We start from the raw sequence: 21,667 nt of genomic DNA, 5'->3' as shown, positions 1-21,667 counted from the left end.
ATTCAGGTCCTCGGTCAATTGACCAGTGCTTTTCTTTTTGAACTTTTTACAATCCACTTGATTTTATCGGGGGAAAGTAAATTTATTTGAACTGTTTTGGTTTTTCAAAATTTAAAACCGTAAAATGTGTTGAACATCAACAAAATGCACCCTGTGAGTGAAAACAGTAGTCTTGCAGATGACTTCCTCTCAGCAATTGTTAAAATGTTAAGACTATACTTTCAGGGATCATTTCTAAAGATTTTGTCTTGAGAAATGTGTTTCTAAAGTGTAAGGTTTTGCTAACCATGATGATGAGATGAGATGTTTCTTCCAGAACATGAAGCTGACATAGAATAATGATTCTGTCATGTGTTCTTTGTCATTGATGATTGTTCTTTGCTTCTTAATGAGGTTAGGAAGGAAGGAATATGTTCAGAGTGGTTACCTACATCTTTAATAAGAAAGTCTTGAAAATGTATGGCTTATTGCTAAAATGTTACTCTTTGATTAAAGCATTCTCAGTTGGATTTGAGGAGACTAGTCTTCCAATGAACAGTGGCAACAAATCGTACGACCGCATGGCACTTAAAAACCCATACATGTTATAACTTGTATATTTGGAAATAGAAGAAAAACAAATTAAACTGATGCCTATTGTTTTTTGGCTAAGTACCAGAACCCGTAGTGCCCATTAAACTAAGGTGAGATGATACTTGACTAAAATCCGTGGATCTTTGTAAGGTGCTGCAGCATTGCTTGTGAATGTGACTGGATACCATCAGTTGTTGGTTAACTAAAGTGCCACCTTGACACCGTGTGTTACCTTGGTGTGGCTGGGAATGGGGTCGGCCAAAGTACGTTCAGCCTGCAGATCATTCTTGTTTCTCTTCAAGTCGCATAAATCTTTCGCCTTTTACTAAAGATTTCCGTGGGGAGGAACAACAAGAGTAAAACTAAATTTTTAAATGTCCTGTAAAGCAGGACTTGCCTACCTGTGAAAACAATAACAACGAGTGGAGTGTGACTGTTGCAACTATACAGAGGATACAGCCAGTGGTGAACATGTGGTAATGAAATGATCCGGTGTCATTTAAAATCTGTGGACCTTTGTAAGGTGCTGCAGCATTGCTTGTGAATGTCCCTGGATACCATCAGTTGTTGGTTCACTAAAGTGTCACCTTGAAACCGTGTGTTACCTTGGTGTGGCCGGGAATGGGGTCGGCCAAAGTACGTTGAGCCTGCAGAACACTCTTGTTTCTCTTCAAGTCGCATAAATCTTTTGCCTTTTACTAAATATTTCCGTGGGGAGGAACAACAAGAGTATAACTAAATTTTTGAATGCCCTGTGAAAACAATAACAATGAGCATAGGTTGACTGTTGCAACAATACCAAGGGTACAGCCAGTGGTAAACATGCGGTAATGAATGGATCCGGTCTGATTTAAAACTTTTAAGTTCCTTGCCAACATTCAGGTCCTCGGTCAATTGACCAGTGCTTTTCTTTTTGAACTTTTTACAATCCACTTGATTTTATCGGGGGAAAGTAAATTTATTTGAACTGTTTTGGTTTTTCAAAATTTAAAACCGTAAAATGTGTTGAACATCAACAAAATGCACCCTGTGAGTGAAAACAGTAGTCTTGCAGATGACTTCCTCTCAGCAATTGTTAGAATGTTAAGACTATACTTTCAGGGATCATTTCTAAAGATGTTGTCTTGAGAAATGTGTTTCTAAAGTGTAAGGTTTTGCTAACCATGATGATGAGATGAGATGTTTCTTCCTGAACATGAAGCTGACATGGAATAATGATTCTGTCATGTGTTCTTTGTCATTGATGATTGTTCTTTGCTTCTTAATGAGTTTAGGAAGGAAGGAATATGTTCAGAGTGGTTACCTGCATCTTTAATAAGAAAGTCTTGAAAATGTATGGCTTATTGCTAAAATGTTACTCTTTGATTAAAGCATTCTCAGTTGGATATGAGGAGACTAGTCTTCCAATGAACAGTGGCAACAAATCGTACGACCGCATGGCACTTAAAAACCCATACATGTTATAACTTGTATATTTGGAAATAGAAGAAAAACAAATTAAACTGATGCCTTTTGTTTTTTGGCTAAGTACCAGAACCCGTAGTGCCCATTAAACTAAGGTGAGATGATACTTGACTAAAATCCGTGGATCTTTGTAAGGTGCTGCAGCATTGCTTGTGAATGTGACTGGATACCATCAGTTGTTGGTTAACTAAAGTGTCACCTTGAAACCGTGTGTTACCTTGGTGTGGCTGGGAATGGGGTCGGCCAAAGTATGTTCAGCCTGCAGATCACTCTTGTTTCTCTTCAAGCCGCATAAATCTTTCGCCTTTTACTAAAGATTTCCGTGGGGAGGAACAACAAGAGTAAAACTAAATTTTTAAATGTCCTGTAAAGCAGGACTTGCCTACCTGTGAAAACATTAACAATGAGTGGAGTGTGACTGTTGCAATGTTAGGTGTGCAGTTGCAACTATACAAAGGATACAGCCAGTGGTGAACATGTGGTAATGAAATGATCCGGTGTCATTTAAAATCTGTGGACCTTTGTAAGGTGCTGCAGCATTGCTTGTGAATGTCCCTGGATACCATCAGTTGTTGGTTAACTAAAGTGTCACCTTGAAACCGTGTGTTACCTTGGTGTGGCCGGGAATGGGGTCGGCCAAAGTACGTTGAGCCTGCAGAACACTCTTGTTTCTCTTCAAGTCGCATAAATCTTTCGCCTTTTACTAAAGATTTCCGTGGGGAGGAACAACAAGAGTATAACTAAATTTTTGAATGCCTTGTGATAACAATGAGCATAGGTTGACTGTTGCAACAATACCAAGGGTACAGCCAGTGGTAAACATGCGGTAATGAATGGATCCGGTCTGATTTAAAACTTTTAAGTTCCTTGCCAACATTCAGGTCCTCGGTCAATTGACCAGTGCTTTTCTTTTTGAACTTTTTACAATCCACTTGATTTTATCGGGGGAAAGTAAATTTATTTGAACTGTTTTGGTTTTTCAAAATTTAAAACCGTAAAATGTGTTGAACATCAACAAAATGCACCCTGTGAGTGAAAACAGTAGTCTTGCAGATGACTTCCTCTCAGCAATTGTTAGAATGTTAAGACTATACTTTCAGGGATCATTTCCAAAGATGTTGTCTTGAGAAATGTGTTTCTAAAGTGTAAGGTTTTGCTAACCATGATGATGAGATGAGATGTTTCTTCCTGAACATGAAGCTGACATAGAATAATGATTCTGTCATGTGTTCTTTGTCATTGATGATTGTTCTTTGCTTCTTAATGAGTTTGGGAAGGAAGGAATATGTTCAGAGTGGTTACCTACATCTTTAATAAGAGAGTCTTGAAAATGTATGGCTTATTGCTAAAATGTTACTCTTTGATTAAAGCATTCTCAGCTGGATATGAGGAGACTAGTCTTCCAATGAACAGTGGCAACAAATCGTACGACCGCATGGCACTTAAAAACCCATACATGTTATAACTTGTATATTTGGAAATAGAAGAAAAACAAATTAAACTGATGCCTATTGTTTTTTGGCTAAGTACCAGAACCCGTAGTGCCCATTAAACTAAGGTGAGATGATACTTGACTAAAATCCGTGGATCTTTGTAAGGTGCTGCAGCATTGCTTGTGAATGTGACTGGATACCATCAGTTGTTGGTTAACTAAAGTGTCACCTTGAAACCGTGTGTTACCTTGGTGTGGCTGGGAATGGGGTCGGCCAAAGTATGTTCAGCCTGCAGATCACTCTTGTTTCTCTTCAAGTCGCATAAATCTTTCGCCTTTTACTAAAGATTTCCGTGGGGAGGAACAACAAGAGTAAAAGTAAATTTTTAAATGTCCTGTAAAGCAGGACTTGCCTACCTGTGAAAACATTAACAATGAGTGGAGTGTGACTGTTGCAATGTTAGGTGTGCAGTTGCAACTATACAAAGGATACAGCCAGTGGTGAACATGTGGTAATGAAATGATCCGGTGCCATTTAAAATCTGTGGACCTTTGTAAGGTGCTGCAGCATTGCTTGTGAATGTCCCTGGATACCATCAGTTGTTGGTTAACTAAAGTGTCACCTTGAAACCGTGTGTTACCTTGGTGTGGCCGGGAATGGGGTCGGCCAAAGTACGTTGAGCCTACAGAACACTCTTGTTTCTCTTCAAGTCGCATAAATCTTTCGCCTTTTACTAAAGATTTCCGTGGGGAGGAACAACAAGAGTATAACTAAATTTTTGAATGCCTTGTGATAACAATGAGCATAGGTTGACTGTTGCAACAATACCAAGGGTACAGCCAGTGGTAAACATGCGGTAATGAATGGATCCGGTCTGATTTAAAACTTTTAAGTTCCTTGCCAACATTCAGGTCCTCGGTCAATTGACCAGTGCTTTTCTTTTTGAACTTTTTACAATCCACTTGATTTCATCGGGGGAAAGTAAATTTATTTGAACTGTTTTGGTTTTTCAAAATTTAAAACCGTAAAATGTGTTGAACATCAACAAAATGCACCCTGTGAGTGAAAACAGTAGTCTTGCAGATGACTTCCTCTCAACAATTGTTAGAATGTTAAGACTATACTTTCAGGGATCATTTCTAAAGATGTTGTCTTGAGAAATGTGTTTCTAAAGTGTAAGGTTTTGCTAACCATGATGATGAGATGAGATGTTTCTTCCTGAACATGAAGCTGACATAGAATAATGATTCTGTCATGTGTTCTTTGTCATTGATGATTGTTCTTTGCTTCTTAATGAGGTTAGGAAGGAAGGAATATGTTCAGAGTGGTTACCTGCATCTTTAATAAGAAAGTCTTGAAAATGTATGGCTTATTGCTAAAATGTTACTCTTTGATTAAAGCATTCTCAGTTGGTTATGAGGAGACTAGTCTTCCAATGAACAGTGGCAACAAATCGTACGACCGCATGGCACTTAAAAACCCATTCATGTTATAACTTGTATATTTGGAAATAGAACAAAAACAAATTAAACTGATGCCTATTGTTTTTTGGCTAAGTACCAGAACCCGTAGTGCCCATTAAACTAAGGTGAGATGATACTTGGCTAAAATCCGTGGATCTTTGTAAGGTGCTGCAGCATTGCTTGTGAATGTGACTGGATACCATCAGTTGTTGGTTAACTAAAGTGTCACCTTGAAACCGAGTGTTACCTTGGTGTGGCTGGGAATGGGGTCGGCCAAAGTACGTTGAGCCTGCAGAACACTCTTGTTTCTCTTCAAGTCGCATAAATCTTTCGCCTTTTACTAAAGATTTCCGTGGGGAGGAACAACAAGATTAAAACTAAATTTTTAAATGTCCTGTAAAGCAGGACTTGCCTACCTGTGAAAACATTAACAATGAGTGGAATGTGACTGTTGCAATGTTAGGTGTGCAGTTGCAACTATACAAAGGATACAGCCAGTGGTGAACATGTGGTAATGAAATGATCCGGTGTCATTTAAAATCTGTGGACCTTTGTAAGGTGCTGCAGCATTGCTTGTGAATGTCCCTGGATACCGTCAGTTGTTGGTTAACTAAAGTGTCACCTTGACCGTGTGTTACCTTGGTGTGGCCGGGAATGGGGTCGGCCAAAGTACGTTGAGCCTGCAGAACACTCTTGTTTCTCTTCAAGTCGCATAAATCTTTCGCCTTTTACTAAAGATTTCCGTGGGGAGGAACAACAAGAGTATAACTAAATTTTTGAATGCCCTGTGATAACAATGAGCATAGGTTGACTGTTGCAACAATACCAAGGGTACAGCCAGTGGTAAACATGCGGTAATGAATGGATCCGGTCTGATTTAAAACTTTTAAGTTCCTTGCCAACATTCAGGTCCTCGGTCAATTGACCAGTGCTTTTCTTTTTGAACTTTTTACAATCCACTTGATTTCATCGGGGGAAAGTAAATTTATTTGAACTGTTTTGGTTTTTCAAAATTTAAAACCGTAAAATGTGTTGAACATCAACAAAATGCACCCTGTGAGTGAAAACAGTAGTCTTGCAGATGACTTCCTCTCAGCAATTGTTAGAATGTTAAGACTATACTTTCAGGGATCATTTCTAAAGATTTTGTCTTGAGAAATGTGTTTCTAAAGTGTAAGGTTTTGCTAACCATGATGATGAGATGAGATGTTTCTTCCTGAACATGAAGCTGACATAGAATAATGATTCTGTCATGTGTTCTTTGTCATTGATGATTGTTCTTTGCTTCTTAATGAGGTTAGGAAGGAAGGAATATGTTCAGAGTGGTTACCTGCATCTTTAATAAGAAAGTCTTGAAAATGTATGGCTTATTGCTAAAATGTTACTCTTTGATTAAAGCATTCTCAGTTGGTTATGAGGAGACTAGTCTTCCAATGAACAGTGGCAACAAATCGTACGACCGCATGGCACTTAAAAACCCATTCATGTTATAACTTGTATATTTGGAAATAGAACAAAAACAAATTAAACTGATGCCTATTGTTTTTTGGCTAAGTACCAGAACCCGTAGTGCCCATTAAACTAAGGTGAGATGATACTTGACTAAAATCCGTGGATCTTTGTAAGGTGCTGCAGCATTGCTTGTGAATGTGACTGGATACCATCAGTTGTTGGTTAACTAAAGTGTCACCTTGAAACCGTGTGTTACCTTGGTGTGGCTGGGAATGGGGTCGGCCAAAGTATGTTCAGCCTGCAGATCACTCTTGTTTCTCTTCAAGTCGCATAAATCTTTCGCCTTTTACTAAAGATTTCCGTGGGGAGGAACAACAAGAGTAAAACTAAATTTTTAAATGTCCTGTAAAGCAGGACTTGCCTACCTGTGAAAACATTAACAATGAGTGGAGTGTGACTGTTGCAATGTTAGGTGTGCAGTTGCAACTATACAAAGGATACAGCCAGTGGTGAACATGTAGTAATGAAATGATCCGGTGTCATTTAAAATCTGTGGACCTTTGTAAGGTGCTGCAGCATTGCTTGTGAATGTCCCTGGATACCATCAGTTGTTGGTTAACTAAAGTGTCACCATGAAACCGTGTGTTACCTTGGTGTGGCCGGGAATGGGGTCGGCCAAAGTACGTTCGGCCTGCAGATCACTCTTGTTTCTCTTCAAGTCGCATAAATCTTTCGCCTTTTACTAAAGATTTCCATGGGGAGGAACAACAAGAGTAAAACTAAATTTTTAAATGTCCTGTAAAGCAGGACTTGCCTACCTGTGAAAACAATAACAATGAGCATAGGTTGACTGTTGCAACAATACCAAGGGTACAGCCAGGTTGACTGTTGCAACAATACCAAGGGTACAGCCAGTGGTAAACATGCGGTAATGAATGGATCCGGTCTGATTTAAAACTTTTAAGTTCCTTGCCAACATTCAGGTCCTCGGTCAATTGACCAGTGCTTTTCTTTTTGAACTTTTTACAATCCACTTGATTTCATCGGGGGAAAGTAAATTTATTTGAACTGTTTTGGTTTTTCAAAATTTAAAACCGTAAAATGTGTTGAACATCAACAAAATGCACCCTGTGAGTGAAAACAGTAGTCTTGCAGATGACTTCCTCTCAGCAATTGTTAGAATGTTAAGACTATACTTTCAGGGATCATTTCTAAAGATGTTGTCTTGAGAAATGTGTTTCTAAAGTGTAAGGTTTTGCTAACGATGAGATGAGATGTTTCTTCCTGAACATGAAGCTGACATAGAATAATGATTCTGTCATGTGTTCTTTGTCATTGATGATTTTTCTTTGCTTCTTAATGAGTTTAGGAAGGAAGGAATATGTTCAGAGTGGTTACCTACATCTTTAATAAGAAAGTCTTGAAAATGTATGGCTTATTGCTAAAATGTTACTCTTTGATTAAAGCATTCTCAGTTGGATATGAGGAGACTAGTCTTCCAATGAACAGTGGCATCAAATCGTACGACCGCATGGCACTTAAAAACCCATACATGTTATAACTTGTATATTTGGAAATAGAAGAAAAACAAATTAAACTGATGCCTATTGTTTTTTGGCTAAGTACCAGAACCCGTAGTGCCCATTAAACTAAGGTGAGATGATACTTGACTAAAATCCGTGGATCTTTGTAAGGTGCTGCAGCATTGCTTGTGAATGTGACTGGATACCATCAGTTGTTGGTTAACTAAAGTGTCACCTTGACACCGTGTGTTACCTTGGTGTGGCTGGGAATGGGGTCGGCCAAAGTACGTTCAGCCTGCAGATCATTCTTGTTTCTCTTCAAGTCGCATAAATCTTTCGCCTTTTACTAAAGATTTCCGTGGGGAGGAACAACAAGAGTAAAACTAAATTTTTAAATGTCCTGTAAAGCAGGACTTGCCTACCTGTGAAAACAATAACAACGAGTGGAGTGTGACTGTTGCAACTATACAAAGGATACAGCCAGTGGTGAACATGTGGTAATGAAATGATCCGGTGTCATTTAAAATCTGTGGACCTTTGTAAGGTGCTGCAGCATTGCTTGTGAATGTCCCTGGATACCATCAGTTGTTGGTTCACTAAAGTGTCACCTTGAAACCGTGTGTTACCTTGGTGTGGCCGGGAATGGGGTCGGCCAAAGTACGTTGAGCCTGCAGAACACTCTTGTTTCTCTTCAAGTCGCATAAATCTTTCGCCTTTTACTAAATATTTCCGTGGGGAGGAACAACAAGAGTAAAACTAAATTTTTAAATGCCCTGTGAAAACAATAACAATGAGCATAGGTTGACTGTTGCAACAATACCAAGGGTACAGCCAGTGGTAGACATGCGGTAATGAATGGATCCGGTCTGATTTAAAACTTTTAAGTTCCTTGCCAACATTCAGGTCCTCGGTCAATTGACTAGTGCTTTTCTTTTTGAACTTTTTACAATCCACTTGATTTCATTTGGGGGAAAGTAAATTTATTTGAACTGTTTTGGTTTTTCAAAATTTAAAACCGTAAAATGTGTTGAACATCAACAAAATGCACCCTGTGAGTGAAAACAGTAGTCTTGCAGATGACTTCCTCTCAGCAATTGTTAGAATGTTAAGACTATACTTTCAGGGATCATTTCTAAAGATGTTGTCTTGAGAAATGTGTTTCTAAAGTGTAAGGTTTTGCTAACCATGATGATGAGATGAGATGTTTCTTCCTGAACATGAAGCTGACATAGAATAATGATTCTGTCATGTGTTCTTTGTCATTGATGATTGTTCTTTGCTTCTTAATGATGTTAGGAAGGAATATGTTCAGAGTGGTTACCTACATCTTTAATAAGAAAGTCTTGAAAATGTATGGCTTATTGCTAAAATGCTACTCTTTGATTAAAGCATTCTCAGTTGGATTTGAGGAGACTAGTCTTCCAATGAACAGTGGCAACAAATCGTACGACCGCATGGCACTTAAAAACCCATACATGTTATAACTTGTACATTTGGAAATAGAAGAAAAACAAATTAAACTGATGCCTATTGTTTTTTGGCTAAGTACCAGAACCCGTAGTGCCCATTAAACTAAGGTGAGATGATACTTGACTAAAATCCGTGGATCTTTGTAAGGTGCTGCAGCATTGCTTGTGAATGTGACTGGATATCATCAGTTGTTGGTTAGCTAAAGTGTCACCTTGAAACCGTGTGTTACCTTGGTGTGGCCGGGAATGGGGTCGGCCAAAGTATGTTCAGCCTGCAGATCACTCTTGTTTCTCTTCAAGTCGCATAAATCTTTCGCCTTTTACTAAAGATTTCCGTGGGGAGGAACAACAAGAGTAAAACTAAATGTTTAAATGTCCTGTAAAGCAGGACTTGCCTACCTGTGAAAACAATAACAACGAGTGGAGTGTGACCGTTGTAATGTTAGGTGTGCAGTTGCAACTATACAAAGGATACAGCCAGTGGTAAACATGTGGTAATGAAAGGATCCGGTGTCATTTGAAATCTGTGGACCTTTGTAAGGTGCTGCAGCATTGCTTGTGAATGTCCCTGGATACCATCAGTTGTTGGTTAACTAAAAGGTCACCTTGAAACCGTGTGTTACCTTGGTGGGGTCGGCCAAAGTACGTTCGGCCTGCAGATCACTCTTGTTTCTCTTCAAGTCGCATAAATCTTTCGCCTTTTACTAAAGATTTCCGTGGGGAGGAACAACAAGAGTGTAACTAAATTTTTGAATGCCCTGTGAAGCAGGGCTTGTCGTTTCTGTGAAAACAATAACAATGAGCATAGGTTGACTGTTGCAACAATACCAAGGGTACAGCCAGTGGTAAACATGCGGTAATGAATGGATCCGGTCTGATTTAAAACTTTTAAGTTCCTTGCCAACATTCAGGTCCTCGGTCAATTGACCAGTGCTTTTCTTTTTTAACTTTTTACAATCCACTTGATTTCATCGGGGGAAAGTAAATTTATTTGAACTGTTTTGGTTTTTCAAAATTTAAAACCGTAAAATGTGTTGAACATCAACAAAATGCACCCTGTGAGTGAAAACAGTAGTCTTGCAGATGACTTCCTCTCAGCAATTGTTAGAATGTTAAGACTATACTTTCAGGGATAATTTCTAAAGATGTTGTCTTGAGAAATGTGTTTCTAAAGTGTAAGGGTTTGCTAACCATGAGATGAGATGTTTCTTCCTGAACATGAAGCTGACATAGAATAATGATTCTGTCATGTGTTCTTTGTCATTGATGATTGTTCTTTGCTTCTTAATGAGGTTAGGAAGGAATATGTTCAGAGTGGTTACCTACATCTTTAATAAGAAAGTCTTGAAAATGTATGGCTTATTGCTAAAATGTTACTCTTTGATTAAAGCATTCTCAGTTGGATTTGAGGAGACTAGTCTTCCAATGAACAGTGGCAACAAATCGTACGACCGCATGGCACTTAAAAACCCATACATGTTATAACTTGTACATTTGGAAATAGAAGAAAAACAAATTAAACTGATGCCTATTGTTTTTTGGCTAAGTACCAGAACCCGTAGTGCCCATTAAACTAAGGTGAGATGATACTTGACTAAAATCCGTGGATCTTTGTAAGGTGCTGCAGCATTGCTTGTGAATGTGACTGGATATCATCAGTTGTTGGTTAACTAAAGTGTCACCTTGAAACCGTGTGTTACCTTGGTGTGGCCGGGAATGGGGTCGGCCAAAGTATGTTCAGCCTGCAGATCACTCTTGTTTCTCTTCAAGTTGCATAAATCTTTCGCCTTTTGCTAAAGATCTCCGTGGGGAGGAACAACAAGAGTAAAACTAAATTTTTAAATGTCCTGTAAAGCAGGTCTTGCCTACCTGTGAAAATAACAACGAGTGGAGTGTGACCGTTGTAATATTAGGTGTGCAGTTGCAACTATACAAAGGATACAGCCAGTGGTAAACATGTGGTAATGAAAGGATCCGGTGTCATTTGAAATCTGTGGACCTTTGTAAGGTGCTGCAGCATTGCTTGTGAATGTCCCTGGATACCATCAGTTGTTGGTTAACTAAAGTGTCACCTTGAAACCGTGTGTTACCTTGGTGTGGCCGGGAATGGGGTCGGCCAAAGTACGTTCGGCCTGCAGATCACTCTTGTTTCTCTTCAAGTTGCATAAATCTTTCGCCTTTTACTAAAGATTTCTGTGGGGAGGAACAACAAGAGTAAAACTAAATTTTTAAATGTCCTGTAAAGCAGGACTTGCCTACCTGTGAAAACAATAACAATGAGCATAGGTTGACTGTTGCAACAATACCAAGGGTACAGCCAGTGGTAAACATGCGGTAATGAATGAATCCGGTCTGATTTAAAACTTTTAAGTTCCTTGCCAACATTCAGGTCCTCGGTCAATTGACCAGTGCTTTTCTTTTTGAACTTTTTACAATCCACTTGATTTCAACGGGGGAAAGTATATTTATTTGAACTGTTTTGGTTTTTCAAAATTTAAAATCGTAAAATGTGTTGAACATCAACAAAATGCACCCTGTGAGTGAAAACAGTAGTCTTGCAGATGACTTCCTCTCAGCAATTGTTAGAATGTTAAGACTATACTTTCAGGGATCATTTCCAAAGATTTTGTCTTGAGAAATGTGTTTCTAAAGTGTAAGGTTTTGCTAACCATGATGATGAGATGAGATGTTTCTTCCTGAACATGAAGCTGACATAGAATAATGATTCTGTCATGTGTTCTTTGTCATTGATGATTGTTCTTTGCTTCTTAATGAGGTTAGGAAGGAAGGAATATGTTCAGAGTGGTTACCTACATCTTTAATAAGAAAGTCTTGAAAATGTATGGCTTATTGCTAAAATGTTACTCTTTGATTAAAGCATTCTCAGTTGGATATGAGGAGACTAGTCTTCCAATGAACAGTGGCAACAAATCGTACGACCGCATGGCACTTAAAAACCCATACATGTTATAACTTGTATATTTGGAAATAGAAGAAAAACAAATTAAACTGATGCCTATTGTTTTTTGGCTAAGTACCAGAACCCGTAGTGCCCATTAAACTAAGGTGAGATGATACTTGACTAAAATCCGTGGATCTTTGTAAGGTGCTGCAGCATTGCTTGTGAATGTGACTGGATACCATCAGTTGTTGGTTAACTAAAGTGTCACCTTGAAACCGTGTGTTACCTTGGTGTGGCTGGGAATGGGGTCGGCCAAAGAATGTTCAGCCTGCAGATCACTCTTGTTTCTCTTCAAGTCGCATAAATCTTTCGCCTTTTACTAAAGATTTCCGTGGGGAGGAACAACAAGAGTAAAACTAAATTTTTAAATGTCCTGTAAAGCAGGACTAGCCTACCTGTGAAAACAATAACAACGAGTGGAGTGTGACTGTTGCAATGTTAGGTGTGCAGTTGCAACTATACAAAGGATACAGCCAGTGGTGAACATGTGGTAATGAAATGATCCGGTGTCATTTAAAATCTGTGGACCTTTGTAAGGTGCTGCAGCATTGCTTGTGAATGTCCCTGGATACCATCAGTTGTTGGTTAACTAAAGTGTCACCTTGAAACCGTGTGTTACCTTGGTGTGGCCGGGAATGGGCTCGGCCAAAGTACGTTGAGCCTGCAGAACACTTTTGTTTCTCTTCAAGTTGCATAAATCTTTCGCCTTTTACTAAAGATTTCCGTGGGGAGGAACAACAAGAGTATAACTAAATTTTTGAATGCCCTGTGAAGCAGGGCTTGTCTTTTCTTTGAAAACAATAACAATGAGCATAGGTTGACTGTTGCAACAATACCAAGGGTACAGCCAGTGGTAAACATGCGGTAATGAATGGATCCGGTCTGATTTAAAACTTTTAAGTTCCTTGCCAACATTCAGGTCCTCGGTCAATTGACCAGTGCTTTTCTTTTTGAACTTTTTACAATCCACTTGATTTCATCGGGGGAAAGTAAATTTATTTGAACTGTTTTGGTTTTTCAAAATATAAAACCGTAAAATGTGTTGTACATCAACAAAATGCACCCTGTGAGTGAAAACAGTAGTCTTGCAGATGACTTCCTCTCAGCAATTGTTAGAATGTTAAGACTATACTTTCAGGGATCATTTCTAAAGATTTTGTCTTGAGAAATGTGTTTCTAAAGTGTAAGGTTTTGCTAACCATGATGATGAGATGAGATGTTTCTTCCTGAACATGAAGCTGACATAGAATAATGATTCTGTCATGTGTTCTTTGTCATTGATGATTGTTCTTTGCTTCTTAATGAGGCTTTGATGGAAGGAATATGTTCAGAGTGGTTATCTACATCTTTATTAAGAAAGTCTTGAAAATGTATGGCTTATTGCTAAAATGATCCTCTTTAATTAAAGCATCCTCAGTTGGATATGAGGAGACTAGTCTTCCAATGAACAATGGCAACAAATCGTACGACCGCATGGCACTTAAATACCCATAACTTGTATATTTGGAAATAGAAGAAAAACAAATTAAACTGATGCCTGTTGTGTTTTGGCTAAGTACCAGAAGCCGTTGTTTCCATTAAACTAAGGCGCGATGATACTTGACTAAAATCCGTGGACATTTGTAAGGTGCTGCAGCATTACTTGTGAACATGACTTGATACCATCAGTTGTTGGTTAACTCAAGTGTCACCTTGAAACCGTGTGGCCGGAATGGGGTCGGCCAAAGTACGTTCAGCCATTAGATCACTCTTGTTTGTCTTAAAGTCGCATAAATCTCTTGACTGTTGATAGCTACAATGTTACTCTTTGATTAAAGCATTCTCAGTTTGATATGAGGAGACTTGTCTTCCAATGAACAGTGGCAACAAATCGTATGACCGCATTGCACTAAACACCCATACATGTTATAACTTGTATATTTAGAACTAGAAGAAAAACAAATTAAACTGATGCCTATTGTTTTTTGGCTAAGTACCAGAACCCGTTGTGCCCATTAAACTAAGGCTGGATGATACTTGACTAACATCCATGGACTAAATTCTTCCTTTACTCGCCCGCCTGCTCGCTCTCATGAATCGATTACGTGGACCCCGACTTAAACAAGTTGAAAAACTTATTCGGGTGTTACCATTTAGTGGTCAATTGTACGGAATATGTACTGAACTGTGCAATCTACTAATAAAAGTTTCAATCAATCAATAAATCTCTCTGTCACTGTGTGTGTGTCTCTCTCTCGCTCCCTCCCCCGGCGGCGCTGTAAACAGGCCGGGCCGGGGAGACGTGCGGTCCGGTAGCTTCCGAAGCACTCCGCCGAAGGACCGAGCGACAATACAAAACTGTGGTGCACTGGACCCCAGCGCTGACAAGTCAAGTCATGTCAAGTCAGCAGCACAGCGCTGTCTTCCCGACAGAGAGTCGCTGGGCGAATCGGACGTGTAACACGTGAGTCGTGATGTTAGCCTTTTTGGGGTTAGTTGTGTTACCGTAACTGTAAACTCCACAGTGAGCCCCCCCTGTTGGCTCCAGACAGAAACAATTTTTGTTATTTGGGTCCAAAATGGTTCTTTCAACGTTCTGGGTTGCCTACCCCTGCGTTAGTGGAAAAGCGGCAAATGAGTGAAAGCGACAGAAACGTTGCCATGGAGACGAGGGTTTTCTTACGTGCCTGGCTGCAGTCACACCATGACACCTGTCCGTCAGTAATAACAGTCCCCAATAACCTGGACCAATTCAAACCGTTATTTGTTTTTTTAATTGTTTAATTTGCATTGTCTCACACGATGAACACTACATATATTTCTATATGACGCCGGATAACATTCCGGGAGCCGTCACTTTTTTGCGCTCGCTATCCCGAGCTATTTCCCGGCTATTATCTGCCGACCGCCGTGTTGCTGTAGGGAGGAACCGCGGAACGACACACATTGCGAAAATAACATTATTCTACGTGCGTTGGCTGAATACAAATATATTCCCCAACCCCAAACATGTCTTTTTCAAAGCCTGCAGTGAAGAGAAAGGTTAGTGATGAGCAAAGACAATTCCAGGAAAAGTGGGAGATGCAATATTTCTTTGTTGAGCACAGGGGCACCCCGACGTGTCTTATTTGCACAGAGAAAGTTGCGGTGCACAAGGAATACAATTTAAAACGTCATTATACAACTAGACATGCTGAGGAGTATGCAAAATACCAGGGAGATGAGACAATGAACCGGGTTGCAAGTTTTAAAACCAGTCTACTGAGGCAACAAGATTTCTTCAAGAAAGCAACCGAAAAGAGCGATGCAGCAGTCAAAGCTAGCTACATGGTGAGTGAGATGGTTGCTAGGGCGGGAAAGCCGTTCAAAGAAGGTGAATTCATTAAAAAGTGCATGTTACAGGCTGCAAGTATAGTTTGTCCAGAAAAGAAAGATCAGTTTAGCAACATCAGCCTTTCTGCCAATACCGTGGCACAGCGCATTTCTGACTTGTCAACTAACATTTATGATCAACTGTGCGAGAAAGCCAAATATTTCAGTTCATACTCGGTCGCTCTTGATGAGACCACAGACATCACAGACACTGCCCAGCTCGCAATATATGTCTGTGGTATTGATGACAATTTTGAAGTGATAGAGGAGTTGCTCACAGTAGTTCCAATGCATGGTCAGACCACTGCTCAGGAGATATTTCACCAGCTGTGTGATGCCTTCGAGAATGCCGGTTTGCCATGGAAGAGGTTAGTTGGAATAACAACCGATGGAGCGCTATCAATGACAGGGAAGAAAAATAGACTAGTGACACTTGTTAAAAAAAAAACTGAAAGATGAGGGTGCAGAGGAGGCCATTGCTTTGCACTGCATTATCCATCAGCAGGACCTTTGCAGCACATGCCTGAAGTTTGACCACGTGATGTCTGTTGTCAAATGCATAAACCAAATCAGATCCAGGGGCTTAAAGCACAGAAGTTTCCTTTTTTAGAGGAAATGGAGTCTGAATATGGGAATGTGCTCTACTTCACTGAGGTACGTTGGCTCGGCAGGGGAAACTCGAAGAGATTTTTTGAGTTGAGAGCAGAAGTGAAAGCCTTCATGGAGAAGGTTGGGGTGGCTGTGCTAAGTGATCTCAAATGGCTCATGGACTTAGCTATACTTGTTGACATCACACATGAGCTTAATGTACTGAACAAGAAGTTACAAGGCCAGCGGCAACTATGACAACGTGAGAGCATTCTCCACAAAATGTCAGTTATGGAAACCCAGCTATCTCAGACAAACCTTTGCCATTTCCCAGCATGCAAGGCACTCGTGGATGCAGGCACACCATTCAGTGGTGAGATGTATGTTGATGCAATTTTGAAGCGAGGGGAGGAATTTGATCACAGATGTGCAGACTTCAAGACACACAGAGCCACATTTCTAATTTTTGCAGACACCTTCTCCATTGATGTGCAAGATGCCCCTCCTGTGCGTCAAATGCAGCTCATTGACCTGCAGTGCAACTCTGACCTCAAAGCCAAGTTCAGGGAGGTGAGTGGAAAAGCAGACAAACTTGGAAAATTTTTGAGAAAATTGCCTCCCAGCTTCCCTGAACTTTCCCGAATGTACAAGCGGACCATGTGCCTTTTTGGGAGCACATACTTGTGCGAAAAGCTCTCCTCCACCTTGAACTTCAATAAGTCCAAGTACAGGTCCAGACTTACTGAGGATCATCTTCAAGCCATACTGAGGGTCTCAATTGCTTCCTCTCTCCAGTCAAATGTAGCTCAGCTATGCGAGAGGAAGCGCTGCCAGGTGTCTAGCAGCAAGAAGTAGGCAAGAGAAGCCATGTTCAGGTTCACAGATTTATTTATTGTTACTTCTCACATAGTAAGTATGTGTATACATTGTTGCTATCTGGAGAAATCGAATTATTATTGTTATTATTTATGACTGATTTATTTACTTAATTCTCATGTTGTTCATTTATATTTTGATTTTATTTTGTGTTGAAAATAAAAATAAAGACATTTAAAAATATTTTTTTAAAGAAATATTTTCTTGCGGCCCAGCCTCACCCAGACTCTGCATCCAGTGGCCCCCAGGTAAATTGAGTTTGAGTTTTAAATAGACTGAAACACCTGGGTGGCCTTTCTGGTACTGTTCACAAATGGTTCACTTCCTATCTGTCAGACAGAACGTTTTTCGTAAGTATGGATACTTGCTCCTCACATACCTATGAAATCACATGTGGTGTGCCTCAAGGATCAATATAGGTCGTATTATTTTTAATATTTACATGATTCCACTTGGCAGTGTCATCAGGAGACATGGAATTAATTTCCACAGTTATGCTGACGACACACAGTTGTATATTTCCACGTCTCCTGATGACACAAGACCAATTGATACTCTTTTTAGCTGCATTTCGGCAGATAACTTTTTACAGCTTAACCAGGACAAGACTGAAGTCTTAGTCATCGGCCCTGAGTGTCACCGCCTGCTCTGACGTTGATTTGACCATTGAATTTTGGTCAACTAATATTCTACAACACAAACACAACGTTGAAACAACATGCTTTTTGACAACATTTATTCAATGTCTGGTTGTGACGTTGATTTGACCATTGGAATTTGGTCATTTCCCAACCAACAACCAACGTTAGACATCAACGTTGTCTCAATTCACAAATACAACTATTTTGCAACGTTGTTTCAAAGTCAGTTTTAAAGGACACGTATGTATAATCAACGTTGTATCAATGTCTGGTGCCTGCTGGGAGAGAATTTAATCAACATCAATGTAATTAGAAAGGCCGCATGGGAAGAACCGCTGGGCATGTCGAATTCATCTCTAAATGGCTATGGCGTCCACTTGGTCACAGCCCTTCTTCATGGCCTGAATGAGGTTCACCTGAGCCTGGAGATCATACACCTTCCACCGCCATGTTGAGGAGAACTCCTCGATTGGATTGAGAAACGGAGATTATGGTGGAAGGTATATCATCACCATCATCATCAAGCTTAATTGCAGACTCCAACAACCGAGCAGTCACACAATCATGTATAAAGTATAAAAAGATATCACACAATATTTTTTTTTAAGTTCTATATATCGCATCGAAAATTGTGCTGAAACCTGATTGGTGTGTCTGTAGTTAAGCAATTATATGTTGGTGCACCTGAGGGTTGTGTTTAACCAATTGGCTAATGAGTATGGTCATTTGCAAGTCAGTGCTTTGGAATTTGCAAGGAAGTAACATCATGATATGCATCTTTTTTTTGCAATTCGCTGTGTTCAGTGGTTTGCAAAAAGTGTGAAGCCGATATTGTGCTTATTGTTGTGCTATTGTTGTCCGATGTTTTGCTCCTCGAGTGTAAGGTTTTTAATAATTGTTTAAGACTTTTTATCAGAGTGTTTATGCAATCCAAAAAAAACTGTATCCCCCACACTCAGGTTCAACGATACATAGTTAAACCAATCAGGTTCAAGCACTACAACAAGGAGATGCAGAAACATAATTGGCCACAGGGCTTTAGTCAATGTCCCAGGTCAGCGTAGGGCAGGGGTGGGCAAACTATGGTCTTTCTTATCCGGCCCGCCAAAAAATAAAACAGAATTGAGCAAAATCTGTAATAAATAGGACCACATTCATTGTCCTGTAATACCAAGTAATTCCACAGAGTAGCGCAATAGAAGTATAGTTGATTGATTGCACAGCCCAGGTACACTCTTTCTACTGCTACTGCTCTAACAGCAGAACCAATTTGCAACAATGAGAAAGCTAAAGAAAGAAACTGTTCAACTATGGGCCTTCTTTATGAGATTCTACAATTTGTTGGGGCAATGTTTTCAACCCCAAACAAGTTTTGTACAATTAAATCTGCGATGATGGCAGATGGTGTACCTCATTGGTAGAGCATTTGACTGCAAATCAAGAGGTGCCCAGTTCAACTCTGGGTGCCCCATCTTCAGGATAAACCGCTTTTTCTGAGCTTGAAACATTTTCTTTAGCAATGTGTAAAGCCCCAAACATGTTTGTACAATTAAATCAGTAACATTGGCAGGTGGTGTAGCTCATTGGTAGAGCATTTAACTGCAGATCAAGAAGTCTCCAGTTCAGCTTTAAGCACCGCTATCTACTCAGAGTCTTCCACTTCCTCCAAGCATTTTCTGATCTTCTACAATCTTCTTGAGCAATGTTTTGAACCCAAAAAGTCTTTTGTATAATGGAATCATCAAACTGTTAAGGGGGTGTAGCTCAGTGGTAGAGCATTTGACTGCAGATCAAGAGGTCCCCAGTTCAACTCTGGGTGCCCCCTCATCAAGTTCTTGCACTTCCTTTGAACAAAGTCTCAACTTGTACAACCCTCATTAGCATTAATCAAAACCACACACTCTATCTGTTGCTCAGTGGTACAGTGTTTAACTGCAGAACAAGAATTCTCCACTTCAAATCTGGTTACTCTCATATGTGTTCCTCTTTACATTTTGTGGTCAATACCAATACATACAAGTTATAAAAAGCAATGTTCAAAACCTAAACCATATTTTGGAAGATGAAACAAGGTTTTTGGATTGTGTTTGCAGCTCACTGGTAGAGCATTTGACTGCGGATAAAAAAGTCCCCAATTCAACTCTGGGCTCCTCCTCACAAGAGTCCTCCACTTTTTCCGATGGTTTCCTGAGCTTCTTCAAACTTTTTGAGCCATGTTTTATACGCTGATCGTGTTATGTATAATGGAATTGTTGTGGTTGTCAGGGGGTATAGCTCAGTGGTAGAGCATTTGACTGCAGATCAAGAGGTCCCCAGTTCAACTCTGGGTGCCCCCTCTTGAGGATAAACCACTTTTTCTGAGCTTTAAACATTTTCTTGAGGGATGTTTTAAACCCCAAACATGTTTGTACAATTAATTCAGTAACATTGCCAAGTGGTGTCGCTCATTGGTAGAGCACTTAACTGCAGATCAAGAAGTCCCCAGTTCAGCTCTGACCACTGCCCCTTTATCAGTCTTCCACTTCAGCTGAGCATTTTCTGATTTTCTTAAGCAATGTTTTAAACCCAAAAAGTGTTTTGTATAATGAAATCATCATGCATATCAGGGGGTATAGCTCAGTGGTAGAGCATTTGACTGCAGATCAAGAGGTCCCCAGTTCAACTCTGGGTGCCCCCTCTTCAGAATAAACCACTTTTTCTGATCTTTAAACATTTTCTTGAGAGATGTTTTAAACCCCAAACATGTTTGTACAATTAAATCAGTAACATTGCCAAGTGGTGTAGCTCATTGGTAGAGCACTTAACTGCAGATCAAGAAGTCCCCAGTTCAGCTCTGAGCACCACCCCTTTATCAGAGTCTTCCACTTCCTCCGAGCATTTTCTGATCTTCTACAATCTTCTTGAGCAATGTTTTAAACCCAATAAGTGTTTTGTATAATGGAATCATCCTTCTGTTAAGGGGGTGTAGCTCAGTGGTAGAGCATTTGACTCCAGTTCAACTCTGGGTGCCCCGTCTTCAGTATAAACCACTTTTTCTGAGCTTTAAACATATTCTTGAGTGATGTTTTAAACCCCAAACATGTTTGTACAATTAAATCTGTTACATTGCCAGGAGTTGTAGCTCATTGGTAGAGCACTTAACTGCAGATCAAAAAGTTCCCAGTTCAGCTCTGACCACCGCCCCTTTATCAGTCTTCCACTTCTTCTGAGCATTTTCTGATCTTCTTGAGCAATGTTTTAAACCCAAAAAGTGTTTTGTATAATGAAATGATAATGCTTGTCAGGGGGCATAGCTCAGTGGTAGAGCATTTGACTGCAGATCAAGAGGTCCCCAGTTCAACTCTGGGTTCCCCCTCGACAGGATAAACCACTTTTTCTGATCTTTAAACATTTTCTTGAGGGATGTTTTAAACCCCAAACATGTTTGTACAATTAAATCAGTAACATTGCCAAGTGGTGTAGCTCATTGGTAGAGCACTTAACTGCAGATCAAGAAGTCCCCAGTTCAGCTCTGAGCACCACCCCCTTTTCAGAGTCTTCCACTTCTTCCGAGCATTTTCTGATCTTCTTAAGCAATGTTTTAAACCCAAAAAGTGTTTTGTATAATGAAATCATCATGCATATCAGGGGGTATAGCTCAGTGGTAGAGCATTTGACTGCAGATCAAGAGGTCCCCAGTTCAACTCTGGGTGCCCCTCTTCAGGATAAACCACTTTTTCTGAGCTTTAAACATTTTCTTGAGCAATGTTTAAAGCCCCAAACATGTTTGTACAATTAAATCGGTAACATTGCCAGGTGGTGTAGCTCTTTGGTAGAGCACTTAACTGCAGATCAAGAAGTGCCCGGTTCAGCTCTGAGCACCACCCCCTTAT

General features: G+C 40.0%; 33 non-coding genes across 33 annotated transcripts; all 33 read left to right on the top strand.

Annotated features, from left to right (window-relative positions):
* Positions 1 to 209: 209 nt before the first annotated feature.
* LOC140679975 (small nucleolar RNA U3) lies at positions 210 to 424 on the top strand. The gene has a single exon (XR_012051269.1). It is a non-coding gene; the product is annotated as a small nucleolar RNA U3 (small nucleolar RNA).
* A 432-nt stretch (positions 425 to 856) lies between these two features.
* LOC140680038 (U5 spliceosomal RNA) lies at positions 857 to 967 on the top strand. The gene has a single exon (XR_012051330.1). It is a non-coding gene; the product is annotated as a U5 spliceosomal RNA (small nuclear RNA).
* A 260-nt stretch (positions 968 to 1,227) lies between these two features.
* LOC140680098 (U5 spliceosomal RNA) lies at positions 1,228 to 1,344 on the top strand. The gene has a single exon (XR_012051389.1). It is a non-coding gene; the product is annotated as a U5 spliceosomal RNA (small nuclear RNA).
* A 314-nt stretch (positions 1,345 to 1,658) lies between these two features.
* LOC140679985 (small nucleolar RNA U3) lies at positions 1,659 to 1,873 on the top strand. The gene has a single exon (XR_012051279.1). It is a non-coding gene; the product is annotated as a small nucleolar RNA U3 (small nucleolar RNA).
* A 430-nt stretch (positions 1,874 to 2,303) lies between these two features.
* Positions 2,304 to 2,416, top strand: LOC140680042 (U5 spliceosomal RNA). The gene has a single exon (XR_012051334.1). It is a non-coding gene; the product is annotated as a U5 spliceosomal RNA (small nuclear RNA).
* Positions 2,417 to 2,696: 280 nt separating this feature from the next.
* LOC140680058 (U5 spliceosomal RNA) lies at positions 2,697 to 2,810 on the top strand. Its single transcript, XR_012051350.1, has one exon. It is a non-coding gene; the product is annotated as a U5 spliceosomal RNA (small nuclear RNA).
* A 311-nt stretch (positions 2,811 to 3,121) lies between these two features.
* LOC140679991 (small nucleolar RNA U3) lies at positions 3,122 to 3,336 on the top strand. The gene has a single exon (XR_012051285.1). It is a non-coding gene; the product is annotated as a small nucleolar RNA U3 (small nucleolar RNA).
* Positions 3,337 to 3,766: 430 nt separating this feature from the next.
* LOC140680045 (U5 spliceosomal RNA) lies at positions 3,767 to 3,879 on the top strand. The gene has a single exon (XR_012051337.1). It is a non-coding gene; the product is annotated as a U5 spliceosomal RNA (small nuclear RNA).
* A 280-nt stretch (positions 3,880 to 4,159) lies between these two features.
* LOC140680057 (U5 spliceosomal RNA) lies at positions 4,160 to 4,273 on the top strand. Its single transcript, XR_012051349.1, has one exon. It is a non-coding gene; the product is annotated as a U5 spliceosomal RNA (small nuclear RNA).
* A 311-nt stretch (positions 4,274 to 4,584) lies between these two features.
* On the top strand, positions 4,585 to 4,799 carry LOC140680103 (small nucleolar RNA U3). The gene has a single exon (XR_012051394.1). It is a non-coding gene; the product is annotated as a small nucleolar RNA U3 (small nucleolar RNA).
* Positions 4,800 to 5,231: 432 nt separating this feature from the next.
* On the top strand, positions 5,232 to 5,342 carry LOC140680006 (U5 spliceosomal RNA). Its single transcript, XR_012051298.1, has one exon. It is a non-coding gene; the product is annotated as a U5 spliceosomal RNA (small nuclear RNA).
* A 278-nt stretch (positions 5,343 to 5,620) lies between these two features.
* LOC140680076 (U5 spliceosomal RNA) lies at positions 5,621 to 5,734 on the top strand. Its single transcript, XR_012051367.1, has one exon. It is a non-coding gene; the product is annotated as a U5 spliceosomal RNA (small nuclear RNA).
* Positions 5,735 to 6,045: 311 nt separating this feature from the next.
* Positions 6,046 to 6,260, top strand: LOC133570429 (small nucleolar RNA U3). The gene has a single exon (XR_009810196.1). It is a non-coding gene; the product is annotated as a small nucleolar RNA U3 (small nucleolar RNA).
* Positions 6,261 to 6,690: 430 nt separating this feature from the next.
* LOC140680012 (U5 spliceosomal RNA) lies at positions 6,691 to 6,803 on the top strand. Its single transcript, XR_012051304.1, has one exon. It is a non-coding gene; the product is annotated as a U5 spliceosomal RNA (small nuclear RNA).
* A 280-nt stretch (positions 6,804 to 7,083) lies between these two features.
* LOC140680069 (U5 spliceosomal RNA) lies at positions 7,084 to 7,196 on the top strand. Its single transcript, XR_012051360.1, has one exon. It is a non-coding gene; the product is annotated as a U5 spliceosomal RNA (small nuclear RNA).
* A 375-nt stretch (positions 7,197 to 7,571) lies between these two features.
* LOC140680001 (small nucleolar RNA U3) lies at positions 7,572 to 7,780 on the top strand. Its single transcript, XR_012051293.1, has one exon. It is a non-coding gene; the product is annotated as a small nucleolar RNA U3 (small nucleolar RNA).
* A 432-nt stretch (positions 7,781 to 8,212) lies between these two features.
* LOC133570361 (U5 spliceosomal RNA) lies at positions 8,213 to 8,323 on the top strand. The gene has a single exon (XR_009810134.2). It is a non-coding gene; the product is annotated as a U5 spliceosomal RNA (small nuclear RNA).
* A 260-nt stretch (positions 8,324 to 8,583) lies between these two features.
* On the top strand, positions 8,584 to 8,700 carry LOC140680099 (U5 spliceosomal RNA). The gene has a single exon (XR_012051390.1). It is a non-coding gene; the product is annotated as a U5 spliceosomal RNA (small nuclear RNA).
* A 315-nt stretch (positions 8,701 to 9,015) lies between these two features.
* On the top strand, positions 9,016 to 9,226 carry LOC140679994 (small nucleolar RNA U3). Its single transcript, XR_012051288.1, has one exon. It is a non-coding gene; the product is annotated as a small nucleolar RNA U3 (small nucleolar RNA).
* Positions 9,227 to 9,656: 430 nt separating this feature from the next.
* LOC140680068 (U5 spliceosomal RNA) lies at positions 9,657 to 9,769 on the top strand. Its single transcript, XR_012051359.1, has one exon. It is a non-coding gene; the product is annotated as a U5 spliceosomal RNA (small nuclear RNA).
* A 268-nt stretch (positions 9,770 to 10,037) lies between these two features.
* Positions 10,038 to 10,150, top strand: LOC140680002 (U5 spliceosomal RNA). Its single transcript, XR_012051294.1, has one exon. It is a non-coding gene; the product is annotated as a U5 spliceosomal RNA (small nuclear RNA).
* Positions 10,151 to 10,491: 341 nt separating this feature from the next.
* Positions 10,492 to 10,696, top strand: LOC140680000 (small nucleolar RNA U3). Its single transcript, XR_012051292.1, has one exon. It is a non-coding gene; the product is annotated as a small nucleolar RNA U3 (small nucleolar RNA).
* Positions 10,697 to 11,126: 430 nt separating this feature from the next.
* LOC140680100 (U5 spliceosomal RNA) lies at positions 11,127 to 11,239 on the top strand. The gene has a single exon (XR_012051391.1). It is a non-coding gene; the product is annotated as a U5 spliceosomal RNA (small nuclear RNA).
* A 277-nt stretch (positions 11,240 to 11,516) lies between these two features.
* LOC140680091 (U5 spliceosomal RNA) lies at positions 11,517 to 11,629 on the top strand. Its single transcript, XR_012051382.1, has one exon. It is a non-coding gene; the product is annotated as a U5 spliceosomal RNA (small nuclear RNA).
* A 340-nt stretch (positions 11,630 to 11,969) lies between these two features.
* Positions 11,970 to 12,184, top strand: LOC133570430 (small nucleolar RNA U3). The gene has a single exon (XR_009810197.2). It is a non-coding gene; the product is annotated as a small nucleolar RNA U3 (small nucleolar RNA).
* A 430-nt stretch (positions 12,185 to 12,614) lies between these two features.
* Positions 12,615 to 12,727, top strand: LOC133570352 (U5 spliceosomal RNA). The gene has a single exon (XR_009810126.1). It is a non-coding gene; the product is annotated as a U5 spliceosomal RNA (small nuclear RNA).
* A 280-nt stretch (positions 12,728 to 13,007) lies between these two features.
* On the top strand, positions 13,008 to 13,120 carry LOC133570353 (U5 spliceosomal RNA). The gene has a single exon (XR_009810127.2). It is a non-coding gene; the product is annotated as a U5 spliceosomal RNA (small nuclear RNA).
* Positions 13,121 to 13,461: 341 nt separating this feature from the next.
* Positions 13,462 to 13,676, top strand: LOC133570421 (small nucleolar RNA U3). The gene has a single exon (XR_009810188.2). It is a non-coding gene; the product is annotated as a small nucleolar RNA U3 (small nucleolar RNA).
* A 5,872-nt stretch (positions 13,677 to 19,548) lies between these two features.
* Positions 19,549 to 19,620, top strand: trnac-gca (transfer RNA cysteine (anticodon GCA)). Its single transcript has one exon. It is a non-coding gene; the product is annotated as a tRNA-Cys (tRNA).
* Positions 19,621 to 20,059: 439 nt separating this feature from the next.
* Positions 20,060 to 20,131, top strand: trnac-gca (transfer RNA cysteine (anticodon GCA)). The gene has a single exon. It is a non-coding gene; the product is annotated as a tRNA-Cys (tRNA).
* A 269-nt stretch (positions 20,132 to 20,400) lies between these two features.
* Positions 20,401 to 20,472, top strand: trnac-gca (transfer RNA cysteine (anticodon GCA)). The gene has a single exon. It is a non-coding gene; the product is annotated as a tRNA-Cys (tRNA).
* A 606-nt stretch (positions 20,473 to 21,078) lies between these two features.
* On the top strand, positions 21,079 to 21,150 carry trnac-gca (transfer RNA cysteine (anticodon GCA)). Its single transcript has one exon. It is a non-coding gene; the product is annotated as a tRNA-Cys (tRNA).
* Positions 21,151 to 21,421: 271 nt separating this feature from the next.
* Positions 21,422 to 21,493, top strand: trnac-gca (transfer RNA cysteine (anticodon GCA)). Its single transcript has one exon. It is a non-coding gene; the product is annotated as a tRNA-Cys (tRNA).
* Positions 21,494 to 21,667: the final 174 nt, after the last annotated feature.

This window comes from Nerophis lumbriciformis, linkage group LG27 (genome assembly GCF_033978685.3).
Source record: "Nerophis lumbriciformis linkage group LG27, RoL_Nlum_v2.1, whole genome shotgun sequence".
Classification (NCBI taxonomy): Eukaryota; Metazoa; Chordata; class Actinopteri; order Syngnathiformes; family Syngnathidae; genus Nerophis; species Nerophis lumbriciformis.
The sequence above is the reverse complement of the archived record's forward strand: the minus strand, read 5'-3'. Positions and strand labels throughout refer to the sequence as shown.